Below are 13995 nucleotides of genomic sequence, written 5' to 3' on the forward strand. Positions count from 1 at the left end.
AAAATAAAGATATTTTCATAAAACTCTGTTGTTGATTATTGGTCACCTCTGTCTTAGATCACCTGTGCATCGGAGAGCACGTAAATGTTGATCCTGCTCGTGATCTGTCATCGGCTATGTGAGTGAAGGAATAATGAGTGCACCTGTGTCTAAGCAAATGCGCGTGCACTATGATATTATATCTTTCTCAGCTGGCTGATCTACTTATATGAGAACAGCCACCGTGGCCAAAAATCTGCTAAGAGGACATCATTATAGCTCAATGAAACGACAGAGAATTAAAAAGTTGCAAATCGTTATCAAACTCGTACCGTTATAAAAAAATCGATTCTATTCTACCATTATGGTATAAATGTGGTAAAACTAGCAACATTAATCTGTCATCCAATGTACAAATGTGTCACGAATTCATGACAGTGACGTCAATTTAGTGATGGTAAATGCGATTCTTTTATCGATGCATATTGTTCAAATATATCGATTTTCATACAAAAATAATGATTTTTAACATCTTGTCTTTAAGTTTTAAACAAGTTTCTTTGCTTTCCTGTACTTTCTGACTTTACTCAGAATCATGTGAATTATAAAGACTTCTAGTTTAGTAAGCATACTAAATTAACACTTTAAAACTGAAAATTCAGAAATAGTCTTTTCACGCTTCACAAGCGTCGATTTACGTTTTGATTTCACTAGCTGGTAGACACATAAATAACACTTTTTCTGTCCTAAAGCTAGTTAATCGAATCCACTACACAATTTGTATCCGATTCTTAAAATCGAATACTCATAACGATACCGAACTACTTCACATCACTAGAATTGTCTGTAGCGTGTATTTTTATGTCTATGCAAAATATTTTTCAGCAACTTTTTTTGCAAAGTCAACTTCAATTGATGCACAAAGAAGTAGTATATGAAGTTATAAAAACACACAAATATTTTGAAATACAGACTGTATTATACAGTTAATTGAGAAGCCAAATAACACAGGTACGTAATAAATGTCTTAAAAACTACAGAACGTCGTGTTTACATAAGTATTTTGATAAAAGTTAAAATGTGTTCGTAGTTATGTCAAAACTGAAAGAAAAACTGTTTTTAAGCAGAACTAATGGTATATTTACCATAAAAACTATATTTATATAGCTCTAGGACTATATTACGGAAAGTTTTTACCAAATACGACGTAATTTTCGATCATATTTTTCATTTTGAAATGGTTGATGTGGGTCTTTGTAAAAATAAATAGTAGCTTACTGCTACAGGTATTTTATTGAGAAATCTTTATCGGACAAGTTAATTACAGTACGAAGTTTATAGCTTAGATTTTACTTGGATAAATTGAGGTTAGAAAAACATTCTGATTTTATATTTACCAAATAAAAAAATAGACTTGAAATGCATATTCCTATTAGACTCAACATTTTATTATGTGTTAGTTCCCTATATATGTTTTGAGAATTCGTTCAAATATTACTTGAATTATTACTGAAGAGATGGAATACAAGCCCACTTATTTCATTATTTATGTAATTAACAATGTCATTTTACTGCAAGAATTTTAACTCACACAAAGTTACATACATATTTAATATTATTGCTATCCACAACTTTCCATTAAAACCTTATTTATGACGATTATCAGTAACAACTGATTGCAGAAAAACTTTGGATGCCTTTTCAGAAATACTCCCAAATTGTAACTCTTCACAAAAACTTGGATAATGGAGTTAGCAATCAAACCAGAGCCCCGCACTCAACTGAAGACAGACCTTCGCGAGGAGATCATAACGAGAAGCAATATGGATATTATCGGTGACGATATTGTGAAGGAACACTGTTATGTCAGATCTAATGCTAAGAAAGTTTTCTACTATCATCTGAGCGATCATAATTATTTGTAAGTACTCATTTAAAAAATATATAATCTTTGGGATTTAGGTTTCCTAAGTCACCAATTGACAAAGGATTTATATAAAGAATTTGATTGCCTCATTGGTCTGGTTGTAGCATAGCATGAATGTCAGTGTACAGTGTCCTGAGTTTGATTCCTGAATTTAGAAACTTTCACAAGCAGCTCAGAGCCCGAAAGTTATCAGTTTTACACCCCTGCTTCTAGGAAGGTGACTCCTGAATGCTACTTAAAAACATTAGTTACAATTCCACAGTGACAGTCAGAGGATGTCAGGTAGATTTAAGAATTTTATAGGCTATAGCCTTTCTTCATAAATGAGCTATCAAACACTGAATAATTTTTCAAATCTAACTAATAGTACCACTGCCCCTTACAATATAATAATGAAACAAACTTTACCTTTCAACCTCATAGTATTATCACAGAAAATATTAATAAACCAATGTCAATTACTTCCAGCAACCACCGCAGAGCCTTAAAGCAGAACGCACAACAGAAAGCCAAAACAGACTTACAGAAACTGAAACAAAAGCCTTCAAAAACACGCAAACGAAACATTAAGATTACAGAACTAAGAGCCGTTTACAACTGCAAGGCATGCGGTTACCGTACTATGAACCGAGAAATATTTCCAAACCACAAATGCGAGAGAGAACCTATATTCAAGCCTTGCACGGACTGTGACAAGAATTTGACACCAGAAGGATACCAACGATGCCACGAATGCACTTATTTTACTAAGAACAAGTCGAGTTTGAAAGTTCATATGCGTATTCATGCGAAAGGGACTCCTTATAAATGTACGGAGTGTGACTCCTCGTTCAAAGATCTGAAGGACCTTATATTACATTATGATGAAGTTAAAGATTTGAAGTGTGATTGTGGGTATGCAACACATGTTAAACAGCAAATGGTAACACATAAGAGAATGCATACCGGTGAGAAACCTTTTTGTTGCGGTGTATGTAGCTTTTCTACGAGTGAGCGGTCTACGTTGCATAGGCATTTGAAGACTCATGATAGGATTTAGTATATTAGAGGGACTTAAAATATTAGGTTAAGAAAGGTACGTTTTAAATGCTTAAGCTGCCGACTGCTTGAAATCGGCCGCAGCTACACTACTGGGACTCGATTCTGCTAATTTTACCTAAGCAACATACGATTGATATCCAACTGAAATCCAATTACGATTGAAGCATATGTGGCATTCCGCTATTTTTTCTTTAAAATAAACGTTTTTATCCTTTTCTGTGATTCAATAATGAATCATATCGTCTGCAAATGATTTACGATTGCAATATGATTGTAGAGCAAACTACCGTATAGACCAAATGGCAGACCAATCGCAAACCAATGAAATGTCATTGGAATACGATTGGTCTTATATTAGTAGCAGAATGCCCGCTAAGGTTCAAACTGCTATTGCGATTCAATTTCTATTCAATTTTGACATTATTAACTTAGCAGAATCAGGCCCCTGGTTTGTATGTATTCACATGAAACCGTTTTGGTTCGAAGCGGCAGCAGCACGTGCAGTCGCCCTCAGATATCGACTGATGTCATGCAGTCGCTGCAAGTGCGGTCGACAGTTGCAGTCGGCAGCTAGCATTCAAAAAGCACCCTAAATATATATTTGTTACAAAATTATTGATTTGGTGTTGTTTGAAAAATTTATAGATCTCGTTTTTATTTTCAAAATATTTATTTGGTTTTGTAAATTGATTTAGATTTTATCATCTGTCTAAAGACATTCGAAAAAATTATTTGGTTTTCGATTGATGAGAATAAAAACTACTGAGTATAAAGAAAAGGTTCCTTAGAGAAGTGGTTTGTAATGAGTGATTGAATCTTAAACTGTATTTACCTATACCATGTTTATTATTTTGTTCTTATTTTATGCTCTATATTGCATAAATATGACGGCGGGTTCGTCATCAGGTTAACTGTAGGTCCCGGCTGTCATTGAACATCCTTGGCAGTCGTTACGGGTAGTCAGAAGCCAGTAAGTCTGACACCAGTCTAAGCAAAGAGTATTGGGTTGCCCGGGTAACTGGGTTGAGGAGGTCAGATAGGCAGTCGCTTCTTGTAAAGCACTGGTACTCAGCTGCATCCGGTTAGACTGGAAGCCGACCCCAATATATTTGGGAAAAAGGTTCGGAGGATGATGATACTTGGGCCCTGAATGTATGTAAATATTATTTTTTTCCTGGTTATGACCAAAGATGACTAAGCTTTGTTTTTTTGGGAGTTAATCCGACTTTATTTAATTTTATTCTTTATATATTTTTTCTCATAAGTTATGAATGTACCTAAATAAAGCTTATGCTATCGACTGTCCTATTGTAACAGGGTAAGCACAAAAATTACTTTATAGTATATTTTTACCGAATCTTGACTTAGGTAAACATTGAAATGAATTAATTGCTTAAAAATAATTGTTTTTGTGTATTTTTTGGTCAGTAAAGATAATCTAAGGTGACTTTTAAGTAGTGAATGATACTTGGATACGCCATTCGTGCCTGAAAGATGACATGAATAGGAAGGGAGTGAGTGTCAGTATGACGAGTGACAGGGAAAATGGAAGAGGATGACATATTGCGCCGACCCCAAGTAAAATTGGGAACAGGGCAGGAGGAAGAAGACTTGAATAAATAATTTTACTCATGAAAACAAACAACTTTTCAAAGAAAATTATTTTTTATCTCATTAATCGTTTTCAAGTATCGATCACTAATTAATGGTCATTTTATCCTATATAATAATGTATTGTTTAGAAGACATCGGCTGATTGTTGAAAGTGTGATTCTTATAATAAAAACTGTTGTTATTATTTTTGTGGTTTTTATTGCAATCCTTTTAATGTTCTACATATTATGAAGGTGAATGTTTGTGGAGAACCGATTTGCCGCCGTGGAAACCACAACAGACGTTAACCAGAACCACGAAAATGTGGTTCGGATCCTCAGGGAGGAAGGTTCGAGATTCTGTAACATGCAGCGTAAGGGCAAGAAATCAAAGCTTTCGGAAGAGACATTAGGGCTTATGAAGAGACGACGTGAAAACCCACCTGTCACTTCGTCAGCTAAGCGGGCTCTAAACCAAGAGATCAACAAGCACGTACGACGCGACCTCCGGTGCTCCAATACTCTTGACATTGAAAGAGCAATTGAGCTGAATCGGGGGTCAAAGGTGTTCGTACAATCTCTTGGAAGAAGCCACTTGACGAAGCTGACCACAACAAGTGGAGAAGTCGTTTCTTCGGTGCCGGCAGTCCTTTCGGAAGTGGAAAATTTCTATGGCCGGTTATACGCATCGCATGCATCTCGACCTGATCCCGGAAATGAGAACTCTAGAGCCACATTAACGCGCCATTTCACCGAAGACCTGCCAGAAGTCAGCAGTGGCGAAATCGAGATCGCTCTGAGACAGCTCAAAAATGGAAAAGCCCCTGGCGAGGATGGCATTACAACAGAGCTATTAAAAGCAGGAGGAAAGCCCGTACTGGGGGAGCTCCAGAGGCTTTTTAATGCCGTCCTGTTTGAAGGGAGAACTCCAGAGGCGTGGAGTAGGAGTGTTGTCGTCCTGTTCTTCAAAAAGGGAGACAAAACCCAGTTGAAGAACTATCGACCCATTTCCCTCCTAAGCCACGTCTATAAGCTGTTCTCAAGAGTGATCACGAACCGACTTGCGCGAAGACTCGACGAATTCCAACCACCGGAGCAGGCTGGGTTTCGGAGCGGATACGGCACCATAGACCACATCCACACAGTGCGGCAGATTATACAGAAGACCGAAGAGTATAATCAGCCCCTGTGTCTAGCATTTGTGGACTATGAGAAGGCCTTTGACTCGGTTGAAATCTGGTCTGTTCTGGAGTCCCTGCAGCGTTGTCAAGTAGATTGGCGATACATCCAAGTGATGAGATGTCTCTACGAAGCCGCTACAATGTCCGTCCAAGTACAAAATCAGCAAACAAGGCCCATACCGTTACATCGAGGAGTGAGACAAGGGGATGTTATTTCCCCGAAACTGTTCACTAATGCAATGGAGGATATGTTCAAGACGCTGAACTGGAAAGGACGTGGCATCAACATCAATGGCGAACACATCTCTCACTTGCGATTTGCTGACGATATCGTCATCATGGCAGAAACGCTGCAGGACCTACAACAAATGCTGAACGACCTGGCTGAATCTTCTCTACGCATCGGCCTACGGATGAACTTGGACAAAACCAAGGTCATGTTCAATGAACATGTTCTACCGGAACCGATTGCGATACACGGCGCCGTTCTCGAAGTTGTTCGGAAATATGTATACCTCGGGCAGACATTGCAGTTAGGTAGAAACAACTTTGAGGACGAGGTGAATAGGAGAATTCAGTTGGGTTGGGCTGCATTTGGGAAGCTACGTCGAGTCCTAACATCGTCGATCCCACAGTGCCTAAAGACGAAAGTCTTCAATCAGTGCGTCCTACCTGTCATGACTTACGGAGCCGAAACGTGGACAGTGACGGTACGGCTGGTCCACAAGTTTAAAGTCGCTCAGCGGGCTATGGAAAGGGCTATGCTTGGCATTTCTCTGAGGGATCGCATCAGAAATGAGGTAATCCGTCAGAGAACCAAGGTCATCGACATAGCCCACCGAATCAGCAAGCTGAAGTGGCAGTGGGCTGGCCATATTAGCCGAAGAACCGATAACCGTTGGGGTAAACGAGTTCTAGAGTGGAGACCACGCCTCGGCAAGCGTAGTGTAGGACGTCCTCAGGCACGGTGGAGTGATGACTTGCGCAAGACGGCTGGCAGGAGCTGGATGCGAGTAGCCGAAAATCGATCTCAGTGGCGTGCACTTGGAGAGGCCTATGTCCAGCAGTGGACTGCGATAGGCTGATGATGATGATGATGAATGTTTGTTACTCGCGACGGCGGAAGTTAGGGTCAATTCACACTGAAAGAGCAGCGGCCGGCAGCGGCCGTAAGAGCGCGGCGCGATGCGGCGCCGCGCGGCCCGCCGCGCTCGCGCTCAATCCCTTGCAATTACGGCCGCTGCTCTTTCAGTGTGAATTGACCCTTAGTTTTTACCTGTGCTGATATAATAAAGAGGAAACTTTGTTTTGTTTTAATATATAGGTACCTACTTTATTTTTATTAAACATTAAAAAGTATAATTGAGTAAAAAACAATATAATACAGCTGGAATATAAAAAGCAAAAAATTGTGGCAGACATCAACAAAAAGGCGAATAAATAAAACAATATTTAAGTTTTATATAAAAAATGCAGTTTATTTACAGAAAAAGTCAGTTGTACAAAATTCATTCTTTATAGTTAAATATTCGTATAATATTTTTACAAATTAAAAAGTTCTTAAAAATAATCGGAGTATTAACACACCCGTACATTTTAGTCTAGAATAGATATTTTCGACAAAAATACTATTTTTTATCAGTGGGATAGTTACAATATTATATAGTTAAATCCTAAGGAATACGCGTTTTCTACATACTCATTACTTCTAAATTTTTATATGAATAGTGGTAAAAATATAGTTTGAGAGCCCAGGATAGTCAGATATCACCTAATTTTCTCACTAACAAGCCGTTTTTCCGAGTCCCGTGGGAACTACTGCCCGTACCGGGATAAAATATAGCCTATGTTACTGGGGAAGAGTGTAGCTTTTCAACAGTGAAGAATTTTTCAGTATTTTCTCAAACATAAAAGTTATAAGATAAATTAGCAACTAACTGCCGATTTCAATATCCTACCTAACTATCCATTTGCTTACTAGAGATAGATTTTGACATATCCCTAATAAAAGCGACGTCAAAGCCAATCCACAGTTATGTTATTGAAATTAGCCGTAAGTAAACAGGCCACGTCGATATGGCTAGAAAGAATGTTACTTGTGAGATGACGGCAGATGAAGAGTATGGAAGGAGAAAACATGCTGCGCCGACTACAAATAAAATTGGGATAAGGGCAGGAGGATGATGATATCCAAACTTATTTTAAGCATAGGTACATTCAATTTGTGAGAAAATAAGGCATATCTGACAGCCCTAGGATCTAGGCATATAATATTTAAGTCATATTTCCGAATTACCCAATACGATAGTTATGGCAGAAAACAGTTCTCGTCAAATATTTTTGCCACCCTGAAGTCAGGCATTAAAAGCTTTGCACATGCGCAGTAGTGTTATATTTGTACTTTACCATAATGAAGTTAGTAATACCAACTTCAGAGCGTAGGTATTTGACGAAAACTTAACAATTTTCGAAACTGCCTTCTCTTACACTCGTGAACATTTTGAAATGTTTTTTATTTGATAGCCGTGGATTTCTATATCATATCTATCCATTTATTTCAAACTCAAAATATTTATTTTCTCGTTTGCTATTAAGATTGGATTTTAACATTACTTTCAAGTAAATAATGTCAAATTAGAGTGGAGACCACGGACTAGCAAGCGCAGCGTAGGACGTCCACAAACAAGGTGGACAGACGACCTTATGTCGGTCGCCGTCGACGCTGGATGCAGGTCGCCTCCAACAGGTATCTGTGGAGATCTAAGGGGGAGGCCTATGTTCAGCAGTGGACGTCCTATGCCTGAGATGATGATGATGATGAAATAATGTCAAGTTGCAATCTCTAACAGCGGATAGATATCTTATAGAAATCCACAGATAGTATATTTTTGACAGTTTTTGATCTATTGCTATATTCTATTGGAGTATATGGTCTAAATATTTGTGAAGGCTACATTAAAGGCATTATTCTTATACGCTAGAGAGGCACATACACATACTACCAGCTTATTGGTCGGTCCACCACCTCCTGATAAGTTGCTGATAAATTAATCTGCCAGATAAGTTTACTAATATTGCTAGATAATCTATACTAATACAATAAAGAGATAAAAATTGTTTGTTTGTAGAGGCTCCGAAACTATAGAACCAATTTGAGAAATTCTATCACTGTTGGTAAGCTACACTCTTCCCGAGTAATATAGGCTACATTTTATCCCGGTACGGGCAATAGTTCCCACGGGACGCGGGTGAAACCGCGGTATACAGCTAGTAATATATAAGTTTACTTGAATGCGTAAACCTCAGGAACTTCTAAACTGATTTAATTTATAAAAATGAATTAGCTTTTGCCTGACATTTCTGCTTGAAAATAGGACATTCGGGTTTCATTGTGTTTAATATTCGAGTCCTACTATAGGAAACTATACAAATATAGTTAGGTAGGTACTGGTGTCGAGAAAACCTACTATAATAAAGAACTATGAAAAGTTAAAGAATTGTTTTCAGTTTCGGAGCCTTTCAAGATACAAACAAAAATATTGTTCCTCCTCATAATATTAGTTTGGGAAAAGGCTAGACAGATGACAATGATTTTATCTGGTAGATATTTTTTAATCAGGCAATGGTGGATCGGACCTTACAATTCCTAGGAACACTAAAGTCTGTATAGAACTACTTAGGTTACCTTTATTTAGATATAATATGGACAATATTGAGACCTTCCTTTTTTTGAAGTTGGTTAAACATCAACTTTATTTTGAATCGAAGTTTTTTGCCTCATAGTGACGTTATTTATGATGATAAGGTTTCGCTGGTTACTGATAAAGTTTCAGTAAGTACCTATCCGATAGTAAATGCTATCTGCCAGATATGTTCCTGATAGGCTATCAGAGACTTTATCAGTAACCTGTGAAACTGGACACAAGAATTATGTATTATATATTGTCCATAATATGTATCCATTTTGAAATATACTGAATGACTAAGGCAACTTAGATAGCTGACCTTTTCTATAATATAAAAGTGTGTAAAAAGATTCATATCAATACTAATTCAATAGGAAATTGAAAACTCTCCGGTGGTGTCGGATTGTCGTCCCATCGCGCTATGAGAGTGAAGGAATAGTGAGTGCACCTGTGTCCAAGCAAATGCTCGTGCACTATAATATGTCCTGCGCAGCTGACTGATCTCCTTATATGAGAACAGCCGTGACAGAGTTTCAGTACAAATCTTTTTACAACCTTCTATATTTTTATATATGTTGTATTAAAATATAGTATGGATATATTCATTCTAAGTTAAATATAGTTTGTATACGATGCCTTTAAAATATTATTGCAGTACATAGCATATGTTTTCCATTTGGCTAGGCACTTAACTAAATATAAACAATTTTGATAGGACTTTTTATTTAAAAAACTCAGGTTTAAAATCAATGTAAATCATCATCTCCCGAGCCTTTTCCCAACTATGTTGGGGTCGGCTTCCAGTCTAACCGAATGCAGCTGAGTACCAGTGTGCCACAAGGGGCGACTGCCTATCTGATCTCCTCAACCCCGTTACCCGGGCAACCCGATACTCCTTGGTTAGACTGGATGTAAATATAATTACCTAATCATTTGAATAATTATTTTAAGCAGTAGTTTATTTGTTTAATACATATTTGTGTACTAAGTATATCTTGGACACCAATGACTGTGTTTCGGATGGCACGTTAAACTGTAGGTCCCGGCTGTCATTGAACATCCTTGGCAGTCGTTACAGGTAGTCAGAAGCCAGTAAGTCTGACACCAGTCTAACCTTTGTATTGGGTTGCCCAGGTAACTGGGTTGAGGAGGTCAGATAGACAGTCACTCCTTGTGGCACACTGGTGCTCAGCTACATCCGGTTAGACTGGAAGCCGACCCCAACATAGTTGGGAAAAAAGGCTCGGAGGATGATGACATATTTGTGTGAAAAGTCCTAAGTATCAAGATTTTTTACCTCAAATTAAGTGCCTAGGCAAATGTGGTATATTTATGTATATAGTAGTTTATTTATTTACAATAAATAGTCTTAATAGTTAAATGCAAATTGTGATGAAGCCACGATTGGTAAACTTTGTTCATAAGATCATTTTCAAAGTTTAGGTACGTTTTTTGAATACTAAATTTCAAAACGCACCTTTACAGTTTTGCAGTACGAAATAGCTTTGCAATTTTGAAAATAACTGTTTTTTTTTTGTATATTCTGTATTAATGTTTTAATTGCGAAAGAAATTAAGAATTAACGAGTTTCTCAAATATACAAATTTTATGAAAATCATTTCAGCTATGATGTGACATATCCCTACTAACATTATAAATGCGAAAGTAACTCTGTCTGTCTGTTACGCTTTCACGTCTAAACCACTGAACTGATTTTAATAGAATTTGTTACAGAGATAGAGTTGACCTTGAGAAAGAACATAGGATAGTTTTTATCCCGGACTTTTGAAGAATTCTCTTGGAAACGCGATATAACCGAACTCTACGCGGGCAACGCTGCGGGCGAAAGCTAGTAATGTTATAATTGCGAAAGAAACTTATATTTAATTTTTCAAAAAATTTTTAGATAAAAATCATTTCAGCTGTGATGTGAGATATAGATAATAACTTTCACATTTATAATATTAATAATAATACAAAAAAAAACAGTCAAATTGAAAACCTCTCGTTTCCGAAGTCGGTTAAAAGTGACAATCATAGCTCGTTTTTAATAAAACCGCTCGTACGTGCGTTTTAATACAATACACGCGACATTTCCATCTAAAATCCTAAAAGCATACATTTCGTTACAAGCCTCTCAAATTCGGTCACCCATCCAATTCCATACCTTGCTTAACTTTTTGACACTCGGTTAAAAATATACAGTTTAATCTATGTTTCTAACTTAAGGATTATATTGTAATACTGCTTAATATTTTGGTCTGTTACTGTGTAAGTTCGGGTTTTCTATTATTTTTATGCTGTTATTAAGTCTTTAAACCACTTGGCTAGGCATATTTTGTTGTGTTATTATAGGATTAAATGTAGCGTGGAGGTAACAGGAAGACAAAATAGTAATTCTTCTTTATAAGTATTCAAACTGGGTAGTTTTCAATAATTACAAAAAAAAACAAAGGATTTTTTTATTAAGAAAAAAAAAGTGATTCAGTTATTCAAAAGTTAATTTAGTTTAGAAATAAAGTTCCAGTTTTCTAAAACACGCCTGCGGTGTTGTTCGCGCTCATTACCGCGACGCTGGTACATAAAGGGCTTAAGAAGGAACATAGTGGGTTTTAGTCAGTAAGCGTCTGACACTCCCTCACACTGTACCCACAACGGGACTCATAATTTAATTAATTTAAATAAAAAAGGAAGCTTTATTAAACACACTTTTGACATTTAAAATTCAACCAGACTGGTAAGAAAGGAGTATTTGACAATTACGTAGATTTCCAATAGTAAACCACCCTGTATATAAAGGTAAAGATACATTTGAACCTTCCACGCTACTCCCGAACTATAGTTTATAAATATGGTGAAGTTGCCTACACTAATAAATGCATTAACGTTGTGTAGATGGAGTGCGGGCATTTTTACTGTTATAACTTAATTGAAATGGTGTAGCATTTATGGACCCAGCAGGGTCAAGGCCTGCCAGGGCTGCGGGATTGTTTGAAAGAGTTATACCGCGGCCCTGGTACATAAAGGGCCTGCGACGGAACACGACGGTGTTTAGTCAGTAAGAGTCTGACACTCCCTCACCGCGCGTAACACACAGCGGGAGGGGGCATTTGATGATTTTTGACGTCGTTAAAAAAAACCCCAATGTAATTAATATCAATTAAAAAATGCTTCAAATCAAGTTTGTATATTTGTCAAAAATGTCAATTGACCCCAAGTAGAATTACGTATATCAAAAATTCAAAACGAATAACTACAAATTCTTGTGACATCAAAATACTCAAAAACTAAAAAAATTAATACCAAAATTGTGACATTAAAAAAATCATAGAAACACTCGAATTGAGGATCTGTTTTTTGAGAAGTCGGTTAAAAAATTAAAAGATTTTTTCATATTTTTTCAAAAATAAGTTTTTTTGTTTCAAAAAAAATGCCCCCACTCCATTACACAAAACGCGTCGCTAGAAAAATACTAAATAGTTTTGTTGTTGTACAATTTGTGGTGTTCGCTACAAAAATACCGCGCTACGCTTATGATACGCTATCACTTATAATATGGTGGACAGGCGGACGGGGTGTAAGACCCCATTGGCAGAAGTCTACGCAGCTATGGTCAGACTATAAAAATAAAATATCGAAAATGTATTTCTTGACCGTTTTTTAGTGCAGTTGACAATTCCAAAAAATGCTATTTACCCTTGAAAACTGAAAACTGCACAAAACAGGTCGAGGTGTACAAAAAATGCTTTTTCCCTTGAAAATTGACAGCTGTCAAACGCGCAATATGTTTGATAATTCTTTACTAATATATTTCGGTGGATTTTTATTGGAAAAGCATTTTTACCCGACTGCCAAGAAGGGTAAGCTCACATATCTGACATATACCTCTGAATTATTTTTTTAATAGCAAACCGACTGTAATAATATGCCTCAAAATCGGTTCAGTCAAACGTGAAATAATCGCGCTTTAGCATACATACATACATATGAATCAAACAGACAAAAAGGAGTTTTGAGAAATTGGTTAAACATGTATTGACTTTATTTTTGAAAGCCTATCCGATTGTCAAAAATAGTTATAATTATTGCGAGTACCTATCTTGTATCTAAGTTTCATAGGAAAGTAAGGCAAAATTTTAAGTATGTTTTATTTCCTACTGTACTTGTCTTTCTCTCTCGACAGTAAAATATAATAATATTTCAAATAGCTGCGTAGACTTTTGTCAATATTTAAACTAAAATATTACAGTAGCCATTCTTAGAAGGCACTAATATTATTCGATAGGGTGAACGCACCAACTGTCAAACTGAGAACCATCTTTTTAGAAGTCGGTTAAAACTTTGAAAAAAGTCTTTTTGAAGTCCAAAATTGGCACATCCACCCTAATATATTTTTTAAAAACTATCAGCTGCCTAAAAATACGATAAATGCATAAGTATATAGGTTACACGGATAAAATACATTCTTAGACAAAATAATACTACTGTTTTATTATGCTTGTTTTAAAATTACTGGCCTTGTGTTGGCAACACTAGATTAAAAACAAAAAATATATAAAAAAGTTGCCAGTTAAAAAATATCTATGTAT

General features: G+C 36.6%; 1 non-coding gene across 1 annotated transcript; it reads left to right on the top strand.

Annotated features, from left to right (window-relative positions):
• The first annotated feature begins 836 nt into the window (after window positions 1-836).
• On the top strand, window positions 837-4683 carry LOC110380543 (uncharacterized). Its single transcript, XR_010278025.1, has 3 exons — window positions 837-990; window positions 1685-1900; window positions 2375-4683. It is a non-coding gene; the product is annotated as an uncharacterized LOC110380543 (transcript).
• Window positions 4684-13995: the final 9312 nt, after the last annotated feature.

The sequence above is a fragment of the Helicoverpa armigera genome, chromosome 30 (genome assembly GCF_030705265.1).
Source record: "Helicoverpa armigera isolate CAAS_96S chromosome 30, ASM3070526v1, whole genome shotgun sequence".
Taxonomy (NCBI): domain Eukaryota; kingdom Metazoa; phylum Arthropoda; class Insecta; order Lepidoptera; family Noctuidae; genus Helicoverpa; species Helicoverpa armigera.